The following is a 17,262-nucleotide window of genomic DNA, read 5'->3' on the forward strand; positions in this document are numbered from 1 at the left end:
TTAGTAGTATTAGCTGTCATAGTTGTTGTTGCTGTTGTACTAGTGATAACTTTTATCAGTAGTAATAGTAGCAGCACTGATTTAATGACTCAGTAGGGACAAATTTCATCAATGAATATACCCTAAATCTGTCCACATTAAGTAAATGTTCAAAATATTGATGAAAGTTAAACATCTCATCATTGTAAGTGCAAATCTTAGGCAAAACTGTTCAGCACTTCATGCACACACTGCATAATTGAAGCACATGTATTTTCTCATTTAAGAGCGCTCTCATATTGCTGAATTTTATCACTGAAAGTAGTTGGGAAATTGCCACCATGGTCGCCGATCCTAATATGGCAAGCCATGGAGGTCCCCATGAAATGGGGACCTCCATGCCTTGCCATATTAGGATAGGCGACCCTAGTGGCAATTACCCGGAGTTGCGATCCATTTCAGGATGGAGACCCTGGCTGTATATAGGATGTTGGGGGATGGGGGAGGGGAGGGGGGGGAGGGGAAGGATGGAGATCCCACCCCCACCCCAAGAGCGACTCTGATGGCATGCCATATTGCGAATGGGGACCTAATCAAGTTGCGAATGGGGAACCCTGGCAGCAATTTTCCGTAGACTTCAGTGGCAGTCCATTTCAGGATGGAGACACAGGCTGTAAATTAGTGAGTTTTGGGAAGGGGGGGTGATTCACGACGGCGACACCAGGGGGGAAGCGGGACGGCGACGGCGACACTGACGGAGAGGTGGGAGCGTGTGTCCTTATCCTTCGGCGACGATGGAATAATTATATGAATCAAATGATGGTGGTGGAAAATAATTGAATGAAGAGTGGGGGTGGACTGGCGGCCAGACGTGGAAGCCGCCCACCACACACACGTGGTTAGGGAACTCTGACGGGGCTGCCATGGAAGTCGCCCTTTCACTCACGTGTTCCCTCAACAGCTCAGTTCATTCCAAGGTCGTCGCCACTGGATGCTCAAGGTCGGGCGGAAGGGGAATGGGGTGGGGGAGGCCTGCACGTGTCAAGAAAGTGGCAGGTAACGCCGCCAGGCTCCATGCAGCCTTATGCCACCAGGAACCATGCGGGCTTTTTTTTTTTTTTTTTTTGGTGGGAACGGGAAGTTGAGGGCTATAGAATAGCGCGTGGACGCCACGCGCTAGTCGCCCGCGCGAATCCTGGACGGTCTGGGCGGCGAGACTTGCCATCACGTGTTCCCTCCGTCATCTCAGTACACCCCCCGCCCATATGGTCAAGGTCGTTGCGACTGCCCCACGAGGTCCCGTTACCTGCCCATCCTTTTTACCTGGAGGAAGCGTCTGTGGATGGCCGGGGCAGAGCGGTTGCCTCTTCCACTTTCACCGACCACCAGCGGCGTGGCTGACATAATACTTATGCCGGAAGGTCGCTTATTATTATTATTATTATTATTATTATTATTATTATTATTATTATTATTATTATTAATATTATTAGAAAGGTTATGCAGAGTCGATGGGACATTTCATTTTTATTAGGACAAATACAGCTCATTACTTTATTAGGGCAAATACATCTCTTTCATTCAAAACATTTGCGAATTGAAGGTGAAGAGATCATCGTCATCGCTGTCAATGACGGGCGTAGTTTTAATAACTCTAGGAATCAGCTTCTTACGATTGGCAGCTGGAGCAACAGGGAGCTTTGGTGTGCTGTCATCCTCTGGCGTGTTGGGGGAATATATATATTTATATTTTTTTTGTTTTTCTGCGACTTCTTCTTCACCTCCTGACCCTCTTTGCTGCCTACTGCCGACTCATCTGACCGCCGCAGCTGTGTTTCGGCCGGAGGCGTCATCAGCGACTCCTGAGGTGGCGGCATCGACTGCTGTGGCAGCTGCTGCTGTTGCGACTCCTGTCCTGATGGAGCATCAGGAGGTGGACTGACCGGCAGCGGCAACATGTTGTCTTCGCTAAAGATCAATTTCTTCTTTGCAGGTTCTGACATTCTCTCCACATTGACATCCTCATGGTCGGCACGGCTTCGCTTACCCCCAACATCGCCCAGATAGATATCAAAGCGGAAAGAGATGCGTTCTGTAACAGACAAAAAAAAAAAAAACGATGAGAACAATGGAAAAGTTTTTATTTTCCCCTCCCCCTCTCCCTCTTCTTATTCACTGGCAAAGAACATTAATGTAATTTACAATGGTGAAGATGCGAGATGGCATGCAAGGCAATGGTGTAACTCACCCGCTGTTCTCAAGACAAAACGTTTGTCAGCTTGCTCCATTCTTGGAGATGAGGCTTCGACGTCCGACTGGGTTGAGAGGTGATGGCGAAGTGACGCTTATCTGTCAGCAATTACCCCATATTGACCCCCTTTCCCACCGCCCCCCAATCTACCTTATTACCGCTTTACAGATGTTACGACATCTCGCTCAGCTGCCGGCTGGGCAAAACGTAGGCATGCAATGGGGCATTTTACGAAATATTACGTATGCCATACGAGTAATTTTTTTTGTCATTATATAGATATTGATGCTTTTTGAAGGTGGCGTGAATAATGCACTTTGCACGTTTTAATGTATGCCAACTCAGTAGAAGGCAAAAGAACATGCAATAAATGCCACACATGAGGGAATTCAACTCCTGAAGTCGATAATTTAATGAGCTAATTTTCATATGTGGACAAGTTTGCCTAAAATGATGTAAGACAGCGGAATTGTATTTGGGGTGCAAGTTATAGCTATCGTAATAGCCTATGGTCTGACTTTGAAAATTAAGATAAACAGTAGTAATCCAGTGGCCCATGGTCTTTGAGTCACTCAATGTATTTAGAATGAAAACGCATGGCTTCGGCTGTTTTCTGGCAAGATTTATCAGATCTGTCACATGGCGACGGTTGTGACAGCCTAAAAAACAAACTCGATCGCCCAAGATGCCTGCCAGACCGGCCTTTATTTCAAGTGCATTCATGACGGCTTATGCGCAGACAATGCAGCGAACGTGACGATAATGATCGATTTCTATGACGCCAGTAGTGTCGGCGAAAAACATGATGACGCGGTTGTGATTACGTCCCTTAGCAAAAGACAGATTAATTCTTAGATTTCCTGATTTATCCAGAGGGATGGCATTGTGCACGTCCTCTGTCACAAAGTTAAAGAAACATACTGTCCGATCTTTATTAAAAGCATCAAATGTTAGGGAATTACGTGTGTCCAATCCTAGTGCCTCAAGGGTCGTGTAAAACAATTTTGACGCGTGATGCGGAAAAGAGCTGCGAACGTTATAAATGGTCGCCCTGTTCACGGTGATATGCACATGTGACAGATCGGCGTGTTGAAAATATAAACCATTCTTATCAATTACGCCTTGTAAGCTGTCCATATGAACTATTGCCATGGTCAAATTTTGAGGTATGATTTGCACGAAAGGTAATTCGGCAATCAAAGACGTTTGATTGGTGGCTAACACATACGTTTTATTGAGTGTTCTGTTATAAGTGTATTGCATTGGATTTAGAGTCAAGAAGTTATTTAACGATTCTAAGGCGGGTGGATGTGGCGTTACACGGTCAACCCATAACTTAGCTGTCTCGAGCTTAAATTTGAAACTGCTGGCATCTTGGTGTGAATTAAAAATCCATGTTTTGTTAGCCAATTCTAATCGAATTCTCACATCAACAGAGTCAAGCAGATAAGCGTCCAGACTTGATATATCCGAAAACAAAGGCGCAGTCATCAAAATGACGTGCGTTTTACAATATTTTATCATTTGTTTCTCGTCTTTGTTACCCCCCGTGAAATAGTCTCCATCAAATTTATTAATTATGCCTTTTGATCCATCATAATCGCAGTGGTAGAAGGCGACGCGACCGATAGAGTCAATTTTATCCTGAGGGATTGTTGTAATCATTTTAATGAAGGCGTGATAGTTGAACAAAGAGGATGACTCCACAATCTGTTCGTTAAAATAACAAGCGCATGACTTAAACATCGTATTATTCAAACCATTACTAAAAACGACGTGATCGTCATCGTCTAGTGGTGCGCCGTCTGCCTTCGCCACGCTAACTCACAATTCTAGAGACAGCGTTGATAGATCCGAAAATTGGCCTGGAATACCAGGCAGTCTAAATTAAATGTAAGGATCGTTAATCCCCGCATGATTATTAGCATTAGCGTCTAAATTAACGGGTAATACGTCCAACTTTCTCCTTGCAGCGACTGACGATTCGATGGTATGCAAGCGATTCACCCGCGGGAAATTCTCACTCACGGCCGTCAGATAATTGCTCAGGGGGGTGGAGGTCGCTCCACCCTGCACATCTGGCCCGTAATGAGTCATCTTCGTGACTAAGATAAATATTGAAGATATCTGCTTTATAGAAAGTCTTTCTTTTCAGTTGCCTGGTTGGTGGTTTTCTCTTTTTTTTTTTTTTTCCCGACTGCAACTTTCCTATTTTTCATTACTCGTCCGCCTTGAACTATTCTTTCTCCCACGCCCTTCACGGCTGCAACACCTCTATTTCTTAATGATTTGCGAAGTCACTTCCCCTCTAAAACGTCTGTTAATAAACCTTTTCCCATTTGGAGCGCTTCGGGTGCCACAGTGCGCATGAGAAAGGGAATTGCTCTTTTAGCAAAGGCACTCAAAACGGAAAATAGATCGCCACCTCTTCTTGAATGGGGTGGAATAAAAACCCGGATGTCGTCTAATCCTCCACCTTTGCTTTGCGTAAAAAGCAAGTCATATTCCGCTCGAGTGGGGGGTGTGAACACTCTCGTAATGATGGACGTCACGTCATGAATAAGACGTCGAGCATAATCACCGGCTATTTATTTCTGTCTGATATGCAGTAAGAGTGTAATCGATTTACCCCTCCTTCAGATTTCAGAAAGCCTAGTTGACCCTTCCGCTCCCCATTAAAACACGGGTGATCTGAAGCAAAGTTACTGGTGACGAGAAAATTTGCCATGGGTCCATGTTTCAGTTCATCATTTAAGTTTGTAGGTATGTGCAGACTGAAAATGAAACTGTCAGTATCTTCATACTTAGCTCTCTCCCCATAATTAGCTTTGATGACACGATACCAAAAGTTGTACATGTACTTCTTTGCCACTTCTAAAATATGGTATCCCAAGTAATTTGGCTGTCTGATTTTAATCGTATTCTTACTGTTGACACATATGACTCGATCCTCGCCTAATTGGTGGACCCTTTTAAAGGATGGATTTCTTGCATACTTCAGGAAAGACTTTCTTTTTGTCACTAATTTCTGTTGAAGGCCATACTTCACTTCAGATAACATGGATCTGCCATAAACTGCGTTTGACATCAGTTTGCAAATGCGATTTTTAATGGCGCACGTCTCATTTTTATGCTGAGCGACGTTCCTTTCTATGAAAGGTTTCAGGTATTGAGCCTGTCTGAAGCTATATATAGCATGAACACATTGTATTTCCAGTCCAAGTGAGAGTAAAAGTTGCAGCAATTCCAGACTGATGAGATGATCTTTCAGTCCCTTATGACTGGCCACGAGTTTACGATTTTTCCTTCCCAGCTTACGACCCTCAGCTTCTAACAGTCTTTTACTGTACGGCGAGATGTCATCTTCTGTAATAGTCATGTGTGCGAGGCACAGAGGGAACTCGTCCGTGATCCGAGCCACGTCAGGGGAAACGTCACAGCTGTCCAAATGCAGCCAGTAACCGACATCACCATCTGTCGCATGATTCTGGATGCCAACTTCAAAAAAATCATCCATCTCTGACTGAGAAAGTTTTTTGATGTCACCCATAGGCAGGGGAGAACACATAACGCTTGCATATAATGAATTATAGTCCAGATAGAACACATAGGTGCCGGGTCCATCGTCGGGTTCGTGGTTTGACTGCAGGTGTGGCCTGACGCAAGTTACAAAGCCTCCTCGTACATTTCTTTTGATCAGGTGATACATGTTAGGGTCGTAAGGTGGATCAAGTTGAACGCCTGTCGACTTTAAAAAAGCGTCATAAGCATAAGAAGACAGTGACACGTAATGTGCCACATCCAGCCCATAAAATTCATGCAGGTATGATCTATATTTGAGATATGTGTCGGCTAATAATCCCACATCAATCTCACAATACAGTCTTATGTAATCGCCTAAAGTGCGGCAGGATGTCATACTCCACACGCTTTGAGCGTGTTCATATTCTCCAGGTGACAGAGCCTTCCCCTTGAGCGTGTCATAAAATGCCTCGCGAGGTGGCAATTGTCGATCTTCTAAGCGACAAATGTCGGTGATGTACTCATAACAAAGAAACTGTTTTTGAGTGCAAATTACACGCCTTACATCCTCAGGGAGGTAATTCACCATTTCCTGGGTGTAACACGTGCTATAACCCGCCTGCACGTGACTCTGAGCGAGATGACCGAGGCCGGCATTCATAATGGAAAGCGTGTCCTGAAACTGCAATTCCTTAATCCTTACTTTCAATAAATGCGATTCTGACTTGGCAAGGATGTCCACGTGCGACTCTGGCAAGTGAAGGTCTTTTATGATTAAGGAGACGTCAAAGCTCATATTATGTGCCAGAGTGATGAGATATTTCCTAATATCACGACACTGGAGGTTGCATCGCGCGCACAATACCCCCTTGTAATTATTTTGTGGTAATGAGTGGTCGTGATGTTTATTAGGTGGGGTTTTCACATTAAAGGGTTGATGGCAGAGCTCGCAGTGACGCTGACGTTTGAAGTGGACTTCATCCTCCGCAGACATGCTAATTGGATAGCTAACTACACTTTCCTTGATGATTCGCCAAGCATTGGATAGGCTATCAATGAAATTATTCAAGGGATCTTCACCGAAATAACTTCTCTTTTCCACGACATCTCCATGCTATTGATGATGAGATACGAGTATTCAATTGGGTCATGTTCAGCTATCACACTCCTATTCTCCTTAGGTTTTATCATAGTTTCAAAATAAAAAAATGCTAAGTAGGCAGGCTGATAGGTGTAAGCAAAATTTTTAAATTTTACTTTTTCGCCATCACCTGGAAAGAGAAGAGTTTGAGTGAAGTCGCAGTGACACTCGTGATCGCTCAAACTGACAGACTTGGGAACTGAGCTGAAACATATTTTGCAAAACTGATAACCCTCTGGGGTGGGACAGCTTCTCGTCAATTTCCGGTGAAGCTTCTCCACGTCTTTAATGAGCGTCATATGTCTTCCACCTAGTAAAAGGAGTGAGACTACAGTTTTATACTTCCGTGAGCCTTTTCTTGATAATGTTAAATAGTATATCTCACCGCTTCTGGTCAGTGTATAAACATCCAGAGACAGACAATTTAACCTTTCTAACTGACTCAAGTTCTCCCAAGTCACTGGACTCTTTACTTTTCCGCGCGTGACGTATTTCTCTCCGCCATGCCGTCTCCATAATATTTTTGGAATTCTTTTCCAAGGTACACCTCGAGCATGAAGTCTGAAAGCCGCCAAACACTGAATAACACAGGATGAATGTCGGCCATCAGGATTGAAAATTTCATTCCCACCTCATACGCCTCTAGGATAAGCAACATAATCTCCTATGCCACTACATGCGACGTGTAAGCAATAGTTGATGAAAAAATTCTGTACTCTTGAAATGATGAAACCATATCCTTCAGTCTCGTTGGTAAGGCTTTCCAGCTGACAGTTCAGCTGATGGATCCATAAATCAACAAGGTCAGGCACATCTTGATAGGTGATCAGTCGTGCTCTAAAAGCAATATGAATGACTCGATGTTCATCCTCGCCTAAGGTAGAGAATTTCATTAGTAACAGAGAAATGTGTGAAAATATTTTCAGGGTGGGGGGGAATGGCGAGCCGTGTGACGTGAAATATGATCTAATTTCCCGTATAAAGAACTCCCTGTATTCGGTAAGTAGACCGAGTGGATCTCTGCTTACATGATCAGGTATGTCATATTGATGTCTAGTGAAGCTCCTCATAAAATTTTCCCTCGAGTCAATTAACCGCGGCTCTTCCGGCATCCCGCGCTCTTCAAGGTCTGCACCCGCCGACTCTCCCGCCATGCTACGCTCATCGTGGTCTGCATCCGCTTGTGGCGTGACTGGGAAGAAAAAATAGAAGTAGCAGCGACAGTTTATTATTATCATTATTATTATTATTATTATTATTATTATTATTATTATTATTATTATTATTATTATTATTATTATTATTGAATTGATATTTACCTTGTGTAGGTAGTGAAGGACTTGAAGTCTCGGAAGAATTGAATACGTTCCCCGATAATCCACTCGGTCCCGGCCGTGGCGAGTCTTAAAAAAAAAGAATATTAGTAGTGGCGGCGGCACCGTATTTATTGGTTTATTATTTGTAGTATTTTTTTTTCTCACCTCTTCCCCCGCGTCCGCGTGGGATGTCGCTTTGCGATGCCCGCCGACGTGTGTCTTCTACGCCGCCGTTCTGCTCAACCTTAATCGAGTGTGAGCCTGTACAGGAAGATATTGCTCAGAGCTCAAACTTGTAAAGATTGACAGTCATTTCATCTTTATTATTATACATTCCCGCCAAAATAAGTAATAATGCTTACCAGAAGAAGCAGGATTGCAAACTTCGCAGGTGTGTTCTGGTGGTGGATGTGGAAACACAAGTCCACTCCGCTCGCATAAATCACACTGGTCTTCCACACATGAGGGGCAGGATGGATTAGTGCGCCATCTCCCACACACTTCACATAAAAGCCGCGCCTCTGCTGTTCCACAGTGAACACCCATTTTCTTTTTTTTTTTTCTATAACATTGTCAACACTTTTGTCCTGGCCGCCATGCCACGCGGGGAAACACTGAAGCTTCCCCAGTAGATGGTCGCGAGGCGCGTGACTTGTCTCTTTGCGTCCGAGACGCAAAGTTAACGTGGTCTTATATGTAACACGCAAGTAACACTGTTTTCCCCATCTTCAAACTGAATAGGTTTGCCTCTTTGATTAGCAATTTTGATGGCCACACTCTCTATAGTTGATACAGAAAGTGGTTTATACGTAATTGAATTCGCACCTTTACTGGTGCTGTCGCCGGGGAGTGGTATGACATCTAATATATTAACTAGTTGGTTACCAAATCGCGTGGGGGAAATGATGTCGGTATAAACGTACATATAATCTGTCCCTGCATCAGCTCGCGGTACGTATTGAGCGAATAATTTTATGGGTGATGAGGAGGAAGCTTCGCTCGCGCTGGAAGATGAAATGACGTCGCCAGATCTTTGAAAGTAGACGGTGTAGCGAAAATTTGGATTGAAACCCAGAATGCGAGCTATATGCGATGCAAATTTTATACTTATATCACTGTAAATACGATCGTCATTAGGAGGGACAATCGCGTTATTCACAACGACCCGCTCCAAGTCGTGGTCATAATAAATGATATCCGAGTAAGGAAAATAGATCTTAAAGGAGTCATTCAAGATTGCTTGAAGTTCTCTCACTATCTGTCCATTAATCGCCTTAGTTATGGCCGGTATGTTCTTATCGATAAAATTGGAGATGATATTCCTTTCCGGTAGATAGGTATACATATTATATTCATACATATCAAAGTCTGACTGCTTAACCCGACCATAGAACGATGTACTGGAATTTGGATCCCCTTCCGTAATGCAGTAGAAATATTTAGGAAATAAAATATTACACAGGCCGACTTCATAATCCCTGCCAGTGTCTAAATGAATGGGTAACATTCTGTTTTCAAATTCTGTTGTTGTTGTGCAAGAGAAGATAGGTATACGTATATATCGTCACTATCTCTCAATGAGATGTTTTTTAAACCCTGTCAACTAACAGACTGACTTTAAACTTTACTTTTTCATGACATATACGAGTATACGTCGACAGACTGGAGATTATAGCGGTACAGCGTGGATAGTCGCGGTGACCTTGACCATAGGGGAATGTACTGAGATATCGGAGGGAACACGTGCTGGCTATAATAATAATAATAATAATGATAATAATAATAATAATAATAATAATAATAATAATAATAAGGCGACCATCCGGCATAAGTATTACGTCAGCCACGCCGCTGGTGGTCGGAAAAAGTGGAAAAGGCAACTGCCCCGCTCCGGCTATCCACGGACGCCTCATCCAGGTAAAAGGATGACAGGTAACGGGATCACGTGGGGCGGCCGCGACGACCTTGACCATAGGGGAGAATGTACTAAGATGTCGGAGGGTACAGACCGTCCAGGACCCTCGACCGTCCATTCTATAGCCCTCAACTTTCCCGTTCCCGCCCCCCCAAAAAAAAAAATCGGTGAAAGTGCGAGGCAGCCGCCACCCGCTCTGGCTATCCACAGACGCTTCGTGCAGGTAAAAAGGATGGGCATGTAATGGGACCTTGTGGGGCAGTCGCGACGATCTTGACCAAATGGGACGGGGGGGTGGGGTGTACTGAGATGACAGAGGGAACACGTGATGGCAAGTCTCGCCGCCCAGACCGTCCAGGATTCGCGCGGGCGACTGGCGCGTGGCGTGCACGCGCTAGTCTATAGCCCTCAACTTCCCGTTCCCACCAAAAAAAAAAGAAAAAAAAAGCCCGCATGGTTCCTGGTGGCGTAAGGCCGCACAGAGCCTGGCGGCGTTACCTGCAACTTTCCTGACACGTGCAGGGCTCCCCCACCCCATTCCCCTTCCGTCCGACCTTGACCATTCAGTGGCGACGACCTTGGAATGAACTGAGCCGTCGGAGGGAACACGTGAGTGAAAGGGCGACCTACATGGTTTGCCAAGAGAGTCCCCTAAACCACGCATGTGTGGCGAGCGGCCTCCACGTCCGGCCGCCAGTCCACCCCCCTCTTCATTCAATTATTTTCCACCCACCATCATTGATTCATTTAGTCATTCCATCGTTGCCAAAGGATAAGGATGCACGCCCCCCACCTCTCCGTCAGTGTCGCCGTCACTGTCCCGTTCCCACCCGCTCCCCCCTCTTTCCCCCCTCTCCCCCCCTGGTGTTGCCGTCGTGAATCACCCCCCTCCCCTTCCCAATCCTGGGTCTCCATCCTGAAATGGACTGCCACTGAAGTCTATGGAAAATTGCTGCTAAGTTCCCCATTTGCAACTTGATCAGGGTCCCCATTCACAATATGGCATGACATCATAGTCGCTCCTGGGGGGTGGGGGTGGGATCCCCATCCTCCTCCCCTCCCCCCCTCCCTCCGTCCCCTCTCCTACCCCCAACACCCTATTTACAGCCAGGGTCTCCATCCTGAAATGGATCGCCACTCCGGGCAATTGCCAGGGGGGTCGACTCCCCTGAAAAGGCTTGACACCTAGGTCCGCATGTAATGGGGTCCTAGGTGGCAAGCCTTTTCAGGGGGCGACCCCCTTGGCAATTTCCCAACTACTCATATATACGTCGTCAGACGTATATATGTAAAGGTCGCGGTGACCTTGACCATAGGGGAATGTACTGAGATATCGGAGGGAACACGTGCTGGCTATAATAATAATAATAATAATAATAATAATATTAATAATAATAAGGTGACCATCCGGCATAAGTATTACGTCAGCCACGACGCTGGTGGTCGGAGAAAGTGGAAGAGGCAACCTCCCCGCTTCGACCACCGCAGACGCTTCGTTCAGGTAAAAGGATGGCAGGTAACGGGATCACGTGGGGTGGTCGCGACGACCTTTACCACAGGGAGGAATGTACTGAGATGTCGGAGGTTACAGACCGTCCAGGACCCACGACCGTCCATTCTACAGCCCTCAACTTCCCGTTCTCGCCCCCCAAAAAAGAAAAAATTCGGTGAAAGTGTGAGGCGACCGCCACCCACTCCGGTCATCACAGACGCTTCCTCCAGGTAAATAGGATGGGCAAGTAACGGGACCTCTTGGGGCAGTCGCAACGACCTTGACCATATGGGGGGGGGTGTACTGAGATGACGGAGGGAACACGTGATGGCAAGTCTCGCCGCCCAGACCGTCCAGGATTAGCGCGGGCGACTTGCGCGTGGCGTCCACGCGCTAGTCTATATCCCTCAACTTCCCGTTCCCGACCAAAAAAAAAAAAAAAAAAGCCCGCATGGTTCCTGGTGGCGTAAGGCCGCATAGAGCCTGGTGGCGTTACCTGCCACTTTCCTGACACGTGCAGGCCTCCCCCACCCCATTCCCCTTCCGCCCGACCTTGACCATCCAGTGGCAACGACCTTGGAATGAACTGAGCTGTCAGAGGGAACAAGTGAGTGAAAGGGCGACTTCCATGGCAGCGCCGTCAAAGTCCCATAACCACACGTATGTGGTGGGCGGCTTCCACGTCTGGCCGCCAGTCCACCCCCCCTCTTCAATCAATTATTTTCCACCACCTTCCATCGTCGCCGAAGGATAAGGACACATGCCCCCACCTCTCCGTCACTGTCGCCGTCGCCGTCCCGCTCCCCCCCTGGTGTCGCCGTCGTGAATCACCACCCCCTTCCCGACCCCCACTAATTTACAGCCTGGGTCTCCATCCTGAAATGGACTGCCACTGAAGTCTATGGAAAATTGCTGGCAGGGTTCCCCATTCGCAACTTGATTAGGTCCCCATTCGCAATATTGCATGCCATCAGAGTCGCTCCTGGGGTGGGGGTAGGATCCCCATTTTCCCCCCTCCCACCCTCCCCTCCCCCATCCCCCAACATCCTATTAACAGCCAGGGTCTCCATCCTGAAATGGATCGCCACTCCGGGTAATTGCCACCAGGGTCGCCTCTCCTAAAAATGTCAAGCCATGGAGGTCCTCATGAAAACGGGACCTCCATGGCTTGCCATATTAGGATAGGCGACCCTGGTGGCAATTTCCCAACTACTACTGAATATATACTACACTCGGTATACACTAGAACACACCTCTCTCACTCACTCATTCATTAACACACACACACACACACACACACACACACACACACACACACACACACATACACACACACACACACACACACCACTCATATACTCGTATTAGATCCGGGAAGATATGTAGTTTCCTTTCCATCACAGTATGTATATATGTTGTTACAGTAATATTCTGTTTTTAGTGTACTGTTTTCATATTCGTGTATGTGTGTGTGTGTGCGTGTGAGGGAGGGGGGGAAGCAGAAGAGAAAAGCGAGTTGTCATTTCATATTCTACGCACTGCAGCATTTCAGCTAATGTTTAATTTTCGCATTCATTCATATCCATTAACATACCACGTCCAGCATATACAGTACATGTCCCAGTCTCGCATCATTAATACTACCATCACTTTTATCATAGTTTCAGCATTCATCTTTTCTTCTATCCATTTCATCAAAATTACAGTAAGTGTTATAAAGACAAAACAGGACGCTCTATGGCAATTATCCCACAGATTTCAAAATTTCTTCTTGGTTTTTTATTTTATAAACACAAAATTACTATGAAAATGCTGTTTTCACCTCTTCATGCATTTACACTCTCCCCAGTAGATAAAAATAGCCGAAGTTTCCACCTGACACTTCTTGTATTATTTCTTCTAATACTGAACCTAAACCTCCCTATCCTCCACTATCTGACTATTTCATGCCACCTATTAAAATTCTTCGCAATGATGTTTTCCATGCCCTCGCTGGCCTAAACCCTTGGAACGCTTATGGACCTAATGGGGTCCGTCCTATTGTTCTCCGAAACTGTGCCTCTGTGCTTGGACCTTGCCTAGTCAAACTCTTTCAGCTCTGTCTGTCAACATCTATCTTTCCTTCTTGCTGGAAGTTTGCCTACATTCAACCTGTTCCTAAAAAGGGTGACCGTTCTAATCCCTCAAACTACAGTCCTATTGCTTTAATTTCCTGCCTATCTAAAGTTTTTTGATCTATCCTCAACAGAAAGATTCTTAAACATTTATCACTTCACAACCTTCTACCTGATCGCCAGTACGGGTTCCGTCAAGCCCGCTCTACTGGTGATCTTCTGGCTTTCCTTGGTGAGTCTTGGTCATCCTCTTTTAGAGATTTTGGTGAAACTTTTGCTGTTGCCTTAGACATATCAAAAGCTTTTGACAGAGTCTGGCACAAAGCTTTGATTTCCAAGCTACCCTCCTACGGCTCCTATCCTTCTCTCTGTAACCTCATCCCAAGTTTCCTTTCTGACCGTTCTATTGCTGCTGTGGTAGACGGTCACTGTTCTCCTAAGTCTATTAACAGTGGTGTTCCTCAAGGTTCTGTCCTGTCACCCACTCTCTTCTTATTATTCATTAATGATCATCTAAACCAATCTTCTTGTCCTATCCAATCCTACACTGATGATACCACCCTGCACTTTTCCACGTCTTTTCATAGACATCCAACCCTTCAGGAGGTAATTGTTTCATGCAGGGAAGTAACAGAACGCTTGACTTCTGATCTTTCAAAATTTTCTGATTGAGAAAGAGCAAATTTGGTATTGTTGAATGCCTCAAAAACTCAATTCCTCCATCTATTAACTTGACACAACCTTCCAGACAACTATCCCATCTTCTTCAATGACACTCAACTGTCCTCCTCTTCTACACTGAACATCCTCGGTCTGTCTTTTACTTATAATCTGAACTGGAAACTTCACATCTCATCTCTAGCTAAAACAGCTTCTATGAAATTAGGTGTTCTGAGACGTCTCCGCCAGTTTTTCACACACCCCCCCGCTGCTAACTCTGTACAAGGGCGTTATCCGTCCATGTATGGAGTATGCTTCACATGTCTGGGGGGATTCCACTCATACTGCTCTTCTAGGCAGGGTGGAATCAAAAGCTTTTTGTCTCATCAACTCCTCTTCTCTAACTGACTGTCTTCAGCCTCTCTCTCACCGCCTCAATGTTCCATCTGTAGCTGTTTTCTACCGCTATTTTCATGCTAACTGCTCTTCTGATCCTGCTAACTCCATGCCTTCCCTCCTTCCGTGACCTCACTGCACAAGACTTTCTTCTTTCTCTCACCCCTATTCTGTCCACCTCTCTAACGCAAGAGTTAACCAGTATTCTCAATCATTCATCCCTTTCTCTGGTAAACTCTGGAACTCCCTGCCTCTTTCTATATTTCCACCTTCCTATGACTTGAATTCTTCCAAGAGGGAGGTTTACTTATTCATCAATTTGTTACTATTCCTTTGACCCTTTTATGGGACTGGCATTTCAGTGGCCATCTTTTTTTTTTTTTTTTTTTTTGTAGCCCTTGGCCAGTGTCTCTCCTGCATTAAAAAAAAATACAAGATGATCGCGGAAAAAATTTTAACATTCTAATAAAAAAAAAAAACACAAAATAAAAATAGATAGAAATAAAGGAGGTTATGGATGAAAAATAGCATTACACAAGAAAGAAGCAGATGAAAACAACACAAAACATGAAAAATTATAAATGAAAACAGCACAAAAAGAGGAGTAATGTGGAAAGAAACAGGAAAGTTATTAACGAAAAGTGCACAATATATGAAAGTTACTGATCAAATTAGTGGAAAAGGAGAAAAATTATGAACGGAAATAACCCGCACAGTATAGATATATATAAAAAATATCACCAACCAACTATGGAAAAAAAAAAAAACGGACAGAATACTTGGCCTATGGAAGGAAAGTAGCCCAAAACGGTAAAATTATAGAAAAAAAAGGTAAAAAAAAATTGCCTAGAAGCATTAAGATCATGGATTAAAATCTGACAAAATGTTTAGTCTATTGAGGAATAATTGCATAGATAGCGAAATCATAAAAAAAAAAAAAACATTCTAGAATGGTGAGGTTTTGGAAAGTAACCCAAACCTGCTTCGTTAAAAGATACTTGCAAAATAATCTAAAAAAAACAAACATGAAAATAAAGTAAAAAAAATCATTTTCTTTTCTCTTCATTTTGTCTACGTAGTACTGTAATATTTTCTTTATTTTTTTTCATATTTCTTTTTTTTCTTATTATTTGAATTAATATTATTGGTTTCATGCATTTTAATGACGTGTGTGTGTATGTGTGTGTGTGTGTGTGTGTGTGTGTGTGTGTGTGTGTGTTTTGCTACATACTCGTATTTCTACATACATTTATTTATTTTATTTATTTATTTATTTTTTTACAGCTTCTGGAAACATCTACGTACATTTTTTTTATTCTTTAACACTATGAGCATTAAATCTTTGCATTACCTTCCTTTGCATTCACTTTTAATACCAACATACTACTTTTTTTAAGCCTCAGAAACATCTGTTTCTACAGGTACTCTTCTCTTAACACATTTCGAAACACCTGCAAACTTTTCGGCTTTCTTTTTCTTTGCTTTAACATCACTTCCATTCACTCATAACACGAACCAAACACCTTTTCCACCTCAAAAACTTTTATACCTATTATATTTCGCTGATGTATTCACAACAGGCACTTTAAGCTTACTTGAAAGTACCTTCGAGACCTTTGGGAATATAGCTAATTCCATTTCTACTTACAGCGCTCAATATTACAAGGCTTCTTTTTATTTTTTTCTGTATTTTTTCTCTAATGTGTGCTCTCCCTTTCGGCCAGGGCAGTTTTGAGGCACTAATGATCTTTAAACCGTCACCAATTGTCCCTTGTGTGCTCTGCTGAGGCTCAAAGTACAAAGGAAGGCAAAGAAAGGGAAGGGAACGGTATCTTCATGCACTCACGATTCATCTCCTCTTGCCTTCTAGGAAGCGTGCAGCTTTCATTTATTTTATTTGAGTCTGCGCGAATATCTGACCGTTTTCTTACACACTCGTTTTTCTTTATCGCTTTGGTTCCTTGCAAGAGTTCTGTTTGCTCGCTTTTATGAACTCCTACGTCACTATTCCTCAACTTTCCTCCATAATTCTGACTCAAAGAAGCAGTCTGGGGGTGAATTAACTGATACTATACTGTAAATGAGTAATTTTAAAAGACCGATCTGATCATGTTCCCCGAGAGAAAACGAGAACAGAGGAAGCATTGCGTCACGGAGTGGGGAAGAGAGCGGGAGCGCGCAACAAGTCTCCGTTTAAACCTTTTCGTCACTCTTGTTGCCTTAAGGATACAGGAGAGTGATAACCAATACTTCATTACGTAGACTCTAAATTAACACTGTCACCGTGACATGACGTGAGGTAAAAAGGGTTTTCCTCAGTAACACTTAGTAAAGCTGGTATCCTTCAATGACATTTTACGTGGGAAGAATTAATTACTTGATTATAATATTTTTGTCGTACTTTAATTAACTTCTCAAGGTATGAGAAGGTTGTCTAAATTAACTACTGCTAATCATGTAGTTAATGATCTCATTG

Source organism: Scylla paramamosain, chromosome 27, assembly GCF_035594125.1.
Source record: "Scylla paramamosain isolate STU-SP2022 chromosome 27, ASM3559412v1, whole genome shotgun sequence".
Classification (NCBI taxonomy): Eukaryota; Metazoa; Arthropoda; class Malacostraca; order Decapoda; family Portunidae; genus Scylla; species Scylla paramamosain.